Genomic DNA, 13770 nt, shown 5'->3' with positions numbered 1-13770 from the left:
CTCAAGGTAATGTGGATTTAATTTATATCCAGATAATTAAATGTTCATTTGGAGCATCAACTCTATCCTCAAAGGCTGGAGCTGAAACAGCTGGGCCATTTGATCTCTACAGGGTGGAAACACTAATGAAAAAAACTCAACAGATCTATATTAATTATCTTCTCACTTCTCTTTATGCTCCCTTTTTGAGAGACAAAGGTCACTACTAAGTCAGAATGACCTAGCCAGAAAAGCTGTGGACTCTTTCCATTGTCAAAATATTCTGGTTTTCACACTGAAAATTCTGAGAGCTGCATCCCCATCACATAGAGCTTTAAACCTAGCCTACATCTCTCATCATGTGTCAGTTCAATAATAAAGGTCTCAGCTCCATTTTATGTCAAGGAGTATTTCAGCATCACAGGGTCACCATAGGGGAGGAAAAATCCGGAACGATCACACATAAGGGGCTTGATTACAGTCGGGACCATCCTCTTTATAGTTTGAAGTTGACAGAACTCTTTCTTGTCAGCCTTTTGTCAGTATTTTCCTTTTCAAATCTATATACTACTAAAACTCTCGTGTCTGTCTGATACTTTGTAACCTTCAGCTGAGCGAAACAGCGCATCGCGGAACAACAATTTTTGAATCAAAATCCTCAGAGGGGCTAAATTGCAGAATGCAACCCAAATCGAGAGCCCATGGCTTTCATGGGATTGAAATTGGACAAAGTTGTGACCACTTCAGCACCACCATGCCTTCCAACTCCACTCCTCTGGAATCCATAGGTTGCATGGTGCAAAAGAAGATGGAAGGGGTGTATTGCCATTCTCCTAATGGTGCTTTTTCAGGAAGCAACTGGACTTCCTTGTTTTTTCTTCGAAGATGTTTCGCTTCTCATCCAAGAAGCTTCTCAGGATAGTGGGGAAAGGAAGGATTTCTACTACCACTCTCTTTCCTACCTTCCTCTGGTTCCTGTGGTGAATCGGCTGGTAGCAATGCTTGAGGAGTGAGAGGCTTTCGAAACAATGCTAAAATTTGAAATATCTTAATGCTTGTAGCTGGGGAGGGAATACAAGGTAGCCATACCTGCTGGTGAGGTAGGACCAGGGGTGGGTTGCTATGGGTTCGTTCAGGAGAACCCATAGCTAACGTTATGGCCGGTTCGGAGAACCTCTCAATCCCACCCTGGCTGGCCCCGCCCACCACTCCCCTCCCAGGAGTCTCCACACGGCCCGTTTTGGATGTGAGGTAAGTGCAAGGCCCATGTGGAGGCTCAAAATCTGGAAGTTTCAGAAGGCCGGAAGCAGGCCTGGGTGCGGGGGAGGCAGTTTTCACCCTCCCAGAGGCTCGAGGAAAGCCTCCGGAGCCTGGGGAAGGCAAAAACGCCCCCCCCCATTGGTGCAGGAGGCCAACTAGGCTACCCCCACCATGGCCACACCCACCCAGCAACCGGGCAGAGAACTCATTGCTGAAATTTTTGAAGCCTACCCCTGGGTAGGACTATCTGAGGGGTTCCGTCAATCAGTGACGTGCGGTGAGGTTTATGGCTGGTGAGGCACTGAGACAGTGGTGGGTTTCAAATTTTTTTAGACTTGTGGACTTCAACTCCTAGAATTCCACAGCCAGGCATGCTCAGTTCCAATTTAAAGCAACCGCATTTGTTTTTCTCCTTTGCACCCTCTACTATGAGGCAGGAGAACTGCATGCCTCACCTACATCAGGAATTTTTAGGCTTTTAACCCTTGCTTAACTCTGCTCGAGTGATCATAAAACGCCTAAAGTCAGACTAGATGAGGTTCTCCTGCCTCATAGTAGAGGGCGCTTTTTTAGAGGCTTTTTTAAACAGTTAAGCAGAGTCATCCACGGTGAGGCAGCAACTAGCTCAGCCTGACCTCAGCTCTCGCCTTTTTCCTTTTACATTTTCTTTTCTTTTCATGATGACAGTGGTGAGGCTGTGCCTCGCCTGCCTCCCCTGACTGCACGTCACTGCCGTCAATCAATGGTTGGGCTTTCTTTGTACCTAGAAGGAGGGAGCCTTATGCACATGCCAGATTGGGGAGATGGAATGCTCCCTTTGTTTTCCTTCCCCACAACAAAGTGGCAGGCAGTTCTTCAGGTCAGCCAAGAGGGGGGGAGGAAGAAGAGAAGGAGATTTGTGGCTCTCTTGAGGGTTGAGAAGGGATGAGAAAGAATGGAACCCTATATTTTACAGTAGGTGGAAAGATTTTAAAAAAAAACAGGCAAGTGACTGAGATTCCTGCTTGTGAGGTAGGCCTGGCTGGAATGGCAATGGCTGAGCGCCTTCCTTCCTGGAAGGAGAGGATCCTTGGGGACAGACTGGAATGAGAAGAGGAAGTACAGTTTCCATCACAGTCTGCCACTTTCTTTATTCCTCTTCTCCCACAACAAAGTAGCAGGCAGTTCCACAGATCAGGGGAGGAGGGGGAGGGGGAGGAGGGGAAATAGGCTTCCCTGAGGCTTTCCTGAGAGTTCTCATAGGAGGGAAAATGCCACCAGCCTATATTATATATGGAAAGAAAAATGACCAAACCAGTCACAGGTTCTCTAGCAAACTGTAGGCCTGAAAGACAGAAGAGAGTTTTCCACTTAATTGGGGTGGTTCTATATACAGTATTTTAACATTTTAAAAAGTAAATATACTGGCATGGACGCTAATGGAGAAATCCATTAAAGAGGAGGGGGAAAATTCTGATTTTTCAAGTACATATTATTTAATAATTGAAATAGTGAAGCCAGAATCATAGATTGGCTAATATATTGAATCATGACATCTCTCAGTTAGCTGGCGTTACTTCAGTGAAATGGCAATATACAAAATGAGCTGGAAGACTTGATCTCTTGCCAGTCATTTTTTTTTAGTGTCAGATGACAGAGAAGAATACTTTTACTTATTTAAGCAAAGTTCCCAATTTTATCCTTCTTCCAACAGAGTGATTTAAAAAAAAAAAAAAGGAAATCAGAGGTGTTTTGATTAGGGTCAACACTTAACACGAACAGCACAACTTTGTACTGTTTCTTTGCCTCCCTTTAAAGCATCCATCTGACGAAGGGATGCAGGGAAGAAGATGAAACAACCACAATAATAGTATATAGGGCAGGGGTCCCCAACTCCCAGGTTGTAGCCCATTCTCTGGCTGTTTGGAACTGAGCCATATGAGTGGCTGGCCGATGCATGTGTACACAGGCACGCAGCTTGACTTGTGTGAGTGGTGGGCCAGTTCCCCTCTCCCCGCCTGCCAGGCTGAGAATCCGTAAAGGTTGGGGACCGCTGGTATAAGGGGCTTTTCAGAACCTGGGGAAAAGAGCAACAATTTACAAAATCTATTAGTTCAGAACATCTGCATGCTCCTCCTTGATCTGGAATTTTGATGGCCATCTCCTCGTTGCATCATAGGCTGTTAACAAGGGGATTAAGGAATCCCTGTTCCTACAGATAAATGAGTGCCTAAATCTTAATTTATAATTCACATTTCTAGGGCTGCTCTGGGAGGCATACTGGAATAATATAGAGAGCCCTTACAGTATATTAAAACCAAAAATAATAACCAATCGTACCAGGGGAAAATTGTAACCACTAAAATATGTAAGCACCTACTGCATAGTGGTTGCACTCCATCCTAAACCAAAAGTCACAATTAGTACACAAGAAAGATCTGTGCATAGTCTTTCTTAATTAGAAGAGCTGTGAGTCTAGGAAGACCCCAAATTGAACTCCAGTTCAGTCAAGGGCAGCACAGCCCCATAAGGAAGAAGGTTGAGAACTCATCAGAGCCAGATGTCATTAACTCATAGCTAGTCAGTCTTACCTGTGTTTAAACTTGTTCTTCTCCATGCAGAGCTCTACAGCCTCCAGGCATTGTGAAAGGACTTCAACAGCAACACTTGGTCAACTAGAAGTTGTAAAATACAACCGTGTATCATCAGTATGCTGATGATATGTGACTCTGTACCAATAGATAACCTCACCCAGCAAATTCAAGTAGATGCTAAACAGGAGATGCAAGGATGTCAAAGTGTACAGCACTAGAAAAGAAACAAGGGCCTTACATTTGACCTCTCCCTATTATCAACATCATCAGGGACCAGTCTTGGAGAAAAGAAGAGAATCTCACAATGCTCACAACCAGTCCATAAGAATACTGTGATTCGCAATAGAACTTAAACTTATATAATTCATAATGCTTTACATCCCTCTCTAAGCGGTTTACAGAGTCAGCATATCACCCCCAGCAATCTGGGTCCTGATTTACCAACCTTGGAAGCATGGAAGATTGAGTCAACCCTGAGCTGTTAAGAATCGAACTGCTGGCAGTCAGCAGAAATAGCCTACAATACTGCATTCTAACTATTGCGCCACCACAGCTCAATAATGTGGAAAGATCAAAAAGAAACCAGAGAACTGAGTTATCTTCGTTTAATCAAAATATCAATGTCAGATATCAAAAAGCATAATCAGTGTTATCTCAGTGCTGAACCTAGGTCTGAAATCACTGTAAAAGATCCAGATAATCCAGGTAAACCTGTTTATTGCTAACCTAATCCCCCTTTTCTATTTTAATAAATCTGGCTAATAAGACTGTAAGAATTTAGTTTTCTTGTTTGATCAGCTGCTAGGGATTTGACACAATCCTTAGAGATGTCCCATTTTCACAATTAAATAGGTCATGCAAACCTGGCATTATGTGATATTCTGAATGGTGGGATCCCTTTTATTGAGTAATACAGCTGTTGGTGGCTTCGGATTGACTACATGGACCCAAGAGGTAGGACACTGAAATTTCAACTTTTTCTTCCCAAGAGTTAATCTTCAGCTGCTTTTGTCTCTGAGGTACCTTTGTCTCTTAAGATATTTAGACTGGATTTATACACAGCATGTAATGTGACTTTTAAAAGCATTTTCTGAGAAGTAGGATCTATTCTTACATATGTAACAGGATTAGAATTTATGATGTTGACATTAGTACCATTCATTATGGCAGTAAATAATTTGGGGATTTACTTGAAAACATCATCAAGAAGAAAGAATAATGACATTTTTATAATACCTTCATATACAGTTGAAAGATTACTCTTGAATTATTCTTGAAATAAAGCAGCCTTCTGAAATCAGATGCTCTCCAGGTATGTTGGATTTTGACGCAGAGGTGGTATTCAGCAGGTTCTGGCCAGTTCTGGAGAACTGGTAGCAGAAATTTTGAGTAGTTCAGAGAACTGGTAAATACCACCTCTGACTGGCCCCACCCTATCTCTTCTCTGCCTCCCGAGTCCTAAATGACCGGGAGGAAATGGGGATTTCGCAGTAACCTTCCCCTGGAGTCGGGAGGGAATGGGAATTTTACAGTATGCTTCCCCTACCATGCCCACCAAGCCACGCCCACAGAACTGGTAGTAAAAAAAATTGAATCCCACCACTGCTTTGATGCCATGATTCTAAGATCTGCTAGATGATGCAAAAAGTGCAGGAGATAACATGCATATCAATGCTGCAAGATCAGTTAGATTTATCCCTGCCTCAGGATTGCAGTGGGAAACTTGCCAGCATTATGCCTACCACACCTACTTTACTTGAAATAGAAGATATTCAGCAATCCTCATCATTGTCTTAAATGAAGGGTGTAGTCCGTAGAGATGACAGGTTGCAGTGTGCAGATTGAGCTATCTGAATCATGAAAGAAAGCATTGCATTTTCATGGCCTAGTAGTTTATACAACAAATCTGGGCTAAAACAAGCAGGTGCCAAAATGCATTCCATTGTAGCTCCATGGATGGTAAAAACCTTTATGCCCCAACCAGAGCAACTTTTAAGTAACTGAGGTGTTTCCTTCCCTTGCTCCTTCTGTTGCTGCCAAGACATCCTGCTTTTTCAAAGCACATTGTTAAGATAAATTGGTTTGCCATCTGGGCAAGCCTAGGAGTCACTGAGAGAATCAAGTTTAACAAGAGAAGAGCTGAATCAATAGTATGATATGTTCAGCAATCTTCCTGACAGGCATTTTAGTGAATCAGAAAAGGTATTATTAGCTGCCTCTATTTATTTATTTTTGTCATTGGTATTTCTTGTTTTGCAAGTATCTTGTTCTTCATGAAGATTATCATATGCAGGCTAGGAGACTTTTCTTTATTAAATTTGATAAATGTCTGGCCTTTTTTTGCCAAAGTTGTCAACTTACAGTAATTTAACACTATCTTTCCTTCACAACACTTCCTATTTCATAACTGAAGTAGAAGTACTTAATCTAGTTTGCTTTCCTCTGGGGCCAACAAACAGGAGTTTAAAAATGATGGAATTTTTAGATCAATACAATAACATTTCCAGAATTACTATAATATTACTGTATGTGGGAACAGAAACTGAATATTTTTCTTTATTGTCTTTCTACTTCACACAGTTTCACCATTAGTCTATTCCCTATAGATTTCATTATTTAAATTCAGTATTTGTGTTCCAGAACATCACAAATATCAGCACATCTACAATCTGCTGTGGAAATCTAAGTATAAGGTAAAGGTAAAGGTTCCCCTTGCACATATGTGCTAGTCGTTCCCAACTCTAGGGGGCAGTACTCATCTCTGTTTCAAAGCCGAAGAGCCAGCGTTGTCCGAAGACATCTCCGTGGTCATGTGGCCAGCATGACTAAACGCTGAAGGCACACGCAATGCTGTTACCTTCCCACCAAAGGTGGTCCCTATTTTTCTACTTGCATTTTTACATGCTTTCGAACTGCTAGGTTGGCAGAAGCTGGAACAAGTAATGGGAGCTCACAACATTACGCAGCGCTAGGGATTCGAACTGCTGAACTGCAGGCCTTTCTGTTCAACAAGCTCAGCGTCTTAGCCACGGAGCCACCAAGTCTCCTGTGGAATCCAAGTAGGCTATAATAAAAAGCTCTATCTCCAGTTTATGAAGGATACTTCAATTAATGAAATGTATATTATAGAAGGAAATGTTTTTGATGGAGAAGTGGTGTTTATAATCTCTTTTACAATGAGATTAAGAATATTTGTTTTTTAAACTGTGTAATTTAGAATAGCTTCCAATCAGCTAGGGGACCTCAGTTCTTAAAATCTTTTGCCAGTTTGGGGAATATTGATTACAATACAATACAATACAATACAATACAATAGTAGAGTTGGAAGGGACCTTGGAGGTCTTCTAGTCCAACCCCCTGCCTAGGCAGGAAACCCTATACCGTTTCAGACAAATAGCTATCCATCATCTTCTTAAAGACTTCCAGTGTTCTTGATTATTTCAAGAATTCCTGTACATTTTCTATTTTGATGTCAAGACAGGATTATACAGGGTACCCTCCCTCCCTCTCTCCGTTTCTTCCTTCCTTCCTTCCTTCCCTCCCTCCCTCCCTCCCTCCCTCCCTCCCTTTTCTTTCTGATACTTTTATTAGCTCTTTCCTTCAATTTACGCAGCTCGCCTACTTGAATGGCTCAGAGCTTACCGACAGAAAGTAAGTCTCTATTAAAAGAAACTACCTTTGAAGAAGATGTTTCCATCAAGAGACCTTCACTGACCATTAAATAACATCAAACAGACAGCAAGTCTCTTTTTCCCACGAAGGGAGGGGAAGGGGAGGCATTCATTACCATATTACTTAGCAGTAAGTTTTGGATGGTTTTTAATGAAGCTTAGACAGGAGATGTTTCTTATTTTAGCCCAGGCATTTTGGAATTCATCTGTTTTGAGAACGTTCACAATTTGGAAACGAGTACAAAATGTTCCACTATCCCATTGCTTAATTTAAAAAAAAAATTTTTTTTTAAAGATGCTTGCCGTGACATTACAGTATGAACCTCTTGCTTCATCTTTGGAACGCGCGCCCAGGTCCCTGAACTGCCATCAGGCACTGCTTGTTCTCTTGATAAAATGCTGCTCTGCTTCTTCTTGTTCAATTAAATGCTTTGTCCTTGTTAGGGAAAGAAAGGAACATTGTATTTTTCTCCCAACCGCTCTACATTAAAAGCGAAGGTATTGATTGGCACCCTATGACATTTTCTGAAGTGCTGGCTTCTGGGTTTCGCTCCGCCCCCTGTGTTCAGAATCCCATGCTTGCTCCATTGCTTGGGAAGAGATTACAAAACAGACTTTTGTAGCAGGAAGCCTATGTGGGTTTTTTTCTGTTTGTAAGACTCTTGTTTCTCTAATCACTATCACAGCTAATCCTCGAATTATGATCACAATTCAGCCTAAAATTTCCATTGCTAAGCAAAGCAGTTTTCATGTGAGTTGTCTCTCCTTTTTTTATCTTTTATTTTGTCACAGTTGTTAAGTGAATCCCTGCAGTTGTGAAGTGAATTTGCAGTCATTAAGGGAATCTGACTTCCCCATTGACTTTGTTTGTGGAAAGTCAGCTAGGAAGGTTACAAATGGTGATCACAAGACCCAGGGACAATACAACTGTCATAAATGTATGCCAGTGGCCAAGTACTCAAATTCTACGGTTAAACACATGCCCATGGGATGCTACCATGATCGTAAGTATGACAACTGATCATAATTCACATTTTTCAGAGGCGTTGTAACTTCAGACGGTCACTAAATGAATGGTTATAAGTTGAGTACTACTTTTATTAGTCCCACAACACAGTGCAGTTTGTCTTTGCTTTTCTCCAGGGATGTAGGTAATATTGATGAAGAATGCCATCAATATTAGCTACTTTGCTTTGCGTATTGTGACTGAAATCCCATAAGATGAAAATTGATATAGCAGATCAAAACCATTTCGGTGTGCTGTCTAGGCAGTTTGATTTCCACTAAGCTTCTGCTGCAATTCAAAGTAAAGATTGTCTCCTCTAAAGCTCTACATGGCATGGGGCCATGCTACTTGTGAGACTGCCTTTCTTCAATTTCTTTCCCACCAAATCCAACCTCCCTCTCTAATGATTCATTCAGGGGGGGAAGAAACATAATCTTCTCTTTGAATGTCTTTTGCCTTGTAATATTATTATTTTTTTCTGCTAGCAATTATTTTAAATGGAGTAGCTTCACAAATGACAAAAAAAGAGATGAGAAATGTTTCCATTATCTCCGCTAAACAATCAGAGCCATCACTGGATAGTCCCTAAAGAAAGTGTCCCAAAGGAAATGTTATTTAACTTCTCCTGCAAAATGGTACCTCAAAAGATGTTCTTCATACTTTGCTTATTCATATCTTTCAAGAGATCTAACAGGATTAAATGCTCGGATGGCATCTTCATATTCCACGAAAATAATATTTAACAATGTTTGTTTTACTGTATCAATAGTTATATTCCGAATATATAGCTTGGCAGCAATGTTAGAACAGTTGTGTTAAACTGAATTCCAAAGATATGAATTCTATGCCTTGAATTTATCCCTTTTTGACTTTTTGTGCTATGTTTATTCTCTTCAAAAAAAAATATCCTGGGAACTTTCTCTTGATTGAAATACTATTCTCTGCTGCCCTTAGCAAATATTTATTGGCTGGATTCACACATCACATCAGGCATAGTTTGTTTAAATATGGATTGTTGAACAAATTATAGTGGCCTCATCTGGATCACACAGGTGCACAATATGAAGGCCAGGGCAACAGAAAGCCTTCCATTTGGCCTCCAGAGGCTTTCAAAAATTGCTATTTAATCATAATTTTAACATAATTGAGGAGGGAGGGAGGGATGGGGAGAGAAAGTGAGACAGACAGACCCGATAGATTGATAGATAGATAGATAGATAGATAGATAGATAGATAGATGATAGATAGATAGATAGATAGATAGATAGATAGATAGATAGATAGATAGATAGATAGATACTGTAGATAGGTAAAGTAAAGGTTCCCCTCGCACATATGTGCTAGTCATTCAGGACTCTAGGGGGCGGTGCTCATCTCCATTTCAAAGCTGAAGAGCCAGTGCTGTCCGCCAACGTCTCTGTAGTCATGTGGCAGCATCACTAAATGCCGAAGGTGCACGGAATGCTGTTACCTTCCCACCAAAGGTGGTCCCTATTTTTGTACTTGCATTTTTGCAAGCTTTTGAACTGCTAGGTTGGCAGAAGCTGGGTCAAGTAACGGGCGTTCTCTCTGTTATGCGGCACTAGGGATTCGAACTGCTGAACTGCCGACCTTTCTGATCGACAAGCTCAGTAGATAGGTAGGTAGGTAGGTAGGTAGATGGATGGAGGGATGAGGACGGGCAGACAAACACCATAGATAGGTAGGTAGGTGGGTGGGTGGGTGGGTAAGTAGGTAGGTGGACGGATGATGGATGGACAGACAAACTCCATAGGTAGGTAGGTAGGTAGGTAGGTAGGTAGGTAGGTAGGTAGGTAGGTAGGTAGGTACAGACAGACAGACAGACAGACAGACAACAGGAATAGTAATAATTACAAGTAATTATAATTAAAATGAAATGAATTTTTTATTATTTTGGTCTAATTTATAGTTTTTAGAAAGGGGAGATGGGATGGCCCTTGGTATAACAATTTAGCAGCAAGTATGGTCCACAAAAAGTTGTGCAGACATTGAAGTAGAATGGTTAACATAGAACGTGAACCATCAACAAGTTGCATTCAAGTTTAACATTATTTGTGAACCACAGTTCCTAGAATATAGATCTGTTATTGATACATTCAAAGGTGGATTTCTTTCTACTCATCCAAACTGAAAAACTTTTAAACCAGGTGCTACATGAGCAAAGAATGTTATTGTATAACTCACATCCTTCGCATTCAGATGGCCTGGAGGCTTTCTGAAATCCCAAGCCCTCTGAACAGCAATGATTCATTGTCAACTAGCCAGCAAGTAATCTTTTGAGTCTGAGAATGTCCTTCTGATCTCTTTAAACTTGATCTTTTGCTGCCGGTCAAACGTTATCCTGTAAATCATCTGTCATTTGCTTCATCTTATTAAAACTAGGGAGAACCTTATAAGTATTATATTTGCCAAAGGAAATATACGGTATGTTTCTGTTTCAGAAGTAAAACACGAATCTTGTTTAACTTAGTTTAAGTAATTCAGTTTATAGCATACTTCCTTCAGCCCTTGCAGGTGTACATTTAAAATCTTCATTCGTTTTGGTGCAACTTAAAGAACATTAAAGCACTCTCAGACATTTCTCTACAGACTGTTGTTGTTTTCTTGGTGTTGATAAAATCTTGCAGATTGTACAAGATATATATATATATATATATATATATATATATATATATATTCCCCTCCATCCAGATCTTGTCCAATTCCTACAGACTGTTTGGACAAGTCCTTGCAATTTTCTTGATAAAGGTTTTCAGAAGAGGTTTGACATTGCCTTCTTCCTGTTTACACAATAGAGGCAGCTTAAAAATGAGATGAACAGATGTACATTTACCATCATTGTGCCCCGCTGCACAAATCTTTTACTAAGATTTGTTGCTTTAATTGAAAGTTGACACTATTTGGTGTTTCTAGAAACATGACCTTGGGATAGAAGTCCCCAGTTTTATTGTAGGCCAGTGTTTTTCAAATTTTGCAACCAGAGTTGAAGTCCACACGTCTTAATTTGATAAGTGTGAAAAACACTGTTATAGATGGTAAGCAATGAAATATATAGGTTCTTCTTCTTTTTAAAAAAAGAAATTTGTTTTGCCCCCCACCCCATCAACAGGATGGGCAGGCAACTGTTTTGGGAGGATAGAAACAGATGATATTATCCTTTATTAATCCACCGTTCAGTTCCAAACCAACATCAAAGCATGTTTCTCAGCTCCCCTTCAGAAGGATACACCTCCTTGTTACATTCTCCTGGTTGTTTGTCCAGTTAAGAGTAGAGGATTTCAGCCTATTGTAGGCTAAGGTCTACAGCTCATAGATTTCTTTGCTGAGCAAGAACTGACCCTTCAATGGACCCAAACACTTTTCATGCACTCTAATGCTTCTGTACTTCCCAATACCAAACTGCTGAAACAGCACAGAGGTTAAGAATTTTGTTTAGCATGGAGAAGGTCGCAACCCTGAAAGCCAGCCAATTTTTTTTTAAATGACTGTGTTTCTTTTCTTAAGCAGATAACTGTCTCCCAAGTCATTTTAAAAATATGTCTGAGAATTCTGCATTTCACTGGTTTTACAGTCACCCAAGGTAGAAGGGTTTCATTCTCAGTTGCCAGAAAGCCCATAGTAAAAGCCCTATATTTAAAAACAAAAACCAACAAGAAAACACACACACACATACACACACACACACAGACAGGGAGTACGACTTGCTCAAGAAAATATGTTTTAAAATAAAATTTGTCTTCAGCTTTTGAACTGGAGCCCTTCTGTATGCTAATACACATAATAATAATACTGCTTTGTCCGTGTGGCTAAATAACATAGTGATTAAGATCTTTCGATCTTCATCACTACGTTATTTAGCCACACAGACAAAGCAGAATTATTATTAAAGTGTATGCTGGAATGATGCTTTTTTAAAAAAAAAACCTTCTTGTTGTGCCTACATATTTGTATTTTTATTCTTTTTATATACATAAATATACCTTGTTCATATTTTGGGGCAATTTTGAGACCCATGCGCAGAAGAGAAAATGATTGGCCATTGCTCTCCTAGAAGAGAGAGGTGAGAGGGTACAGCAGTGGTGGGATTCAGCCAGTTTGCACCTATTCGGGAGAACCGGTTGTTAACTTTCCAAGCAGTTCGGAGAACCGGTTGTTGGAAGAAATCTCTTTTTGTTTTTTTCCCACTTTACAGGGTTAATCCTGTAAAAAAGGCAGGAAGGAAACATTGTGGTGTTGCTTCTAGCCTAATCTTTATTTCTCTGCTTACAGAAGATGCCTCTCCGGTTAACCCTTATTACATTGCAACAGCTAAGGCAAAGCGCCCATTGACCTGAGTGAGGTTGAGTTGGCCACACCCACACGGTCACATGACCACAGAGCCATGCCTACCCAGCTGGTCATTAGGGCAGAGAACCGGTTGTTAAATTATTTGAATCCCACCACTGGGGTACAGCGACACGAGAAGGTGCAATAGGAGGACAACATTGTCTGAAATCTGTACCAAACACCTTGCAAACTGTTGCCAAAATGCCTTCATCTAGATAGAATTTGCTTCAACCAATTTAGAGGCATGTTGGTTTGAGCACAGGACAAGGCCAGCAAATATAAATATGGATGTCCCCCTTGGTCTGAAAATAACTGAGATGCAAACACAGCCTACAGCAAAAACATAGTCAAAACCATGTTGTAAAAATATGGTATCGAGGTAACCCCTGCAAGGAAAGAAGACGAAATCTCTCTCTTTTAATGTAATAATAATACAAAGTAGGAAAAATATAAACCAATATTAGTCCTGTGAAGATGGGCATTGCATGTGGGAGTATCTAATTATTTATGAAAGACAGAGCCTGCATTTTCATATTTAGAAAATGTCCTTCAATGAGCTCCCATTTGGCCCTGCTTGAGATGGAGCAAACAAAACATGTTGTAAATGAAGATGGTAAAGTTTAAGCCAGATGACCGGTGAAGCTGCATAGTTAAAAAATTAGTTTAAGATTATAATAATTTTAAGATGTTTTAAAATTAGAACCAGATATCTCAATCTTTTCATTTCGTTTCCCTCTTTTCCTCAAAATGTTGCAATGAAAGCAGCCTGGACTGTCACTAGGAGTGGAAGAACCGCAGGGTAAGGAACAAATTCCAGGAAGGGTTGGAATCCAGTTGGAATCTGTTCCCCAAAAAGTTATTTTTCTTCTGCAAAGAAAGTAGCAGCAGCATCTCTGAAAGAACAGAAAAAGGAACGCTTTCCTTCTTTCCTTTT

The sequence above is a fragment of the Natrix helvetica genome, assembly GCF_964273705.1.
Source record: "Natrix helvetica genome assembly, chromosome: 2".
Classification (NCBI taxonomy): domain Eukaryota; kingdom Metazoa; phylum Chordata; class Lepidosauria; order Squamata; family Natricidae; genus Natrix; species Natrix helvetica.
This window is presented reverse-complemented; position numbering follows the sequence as displayed.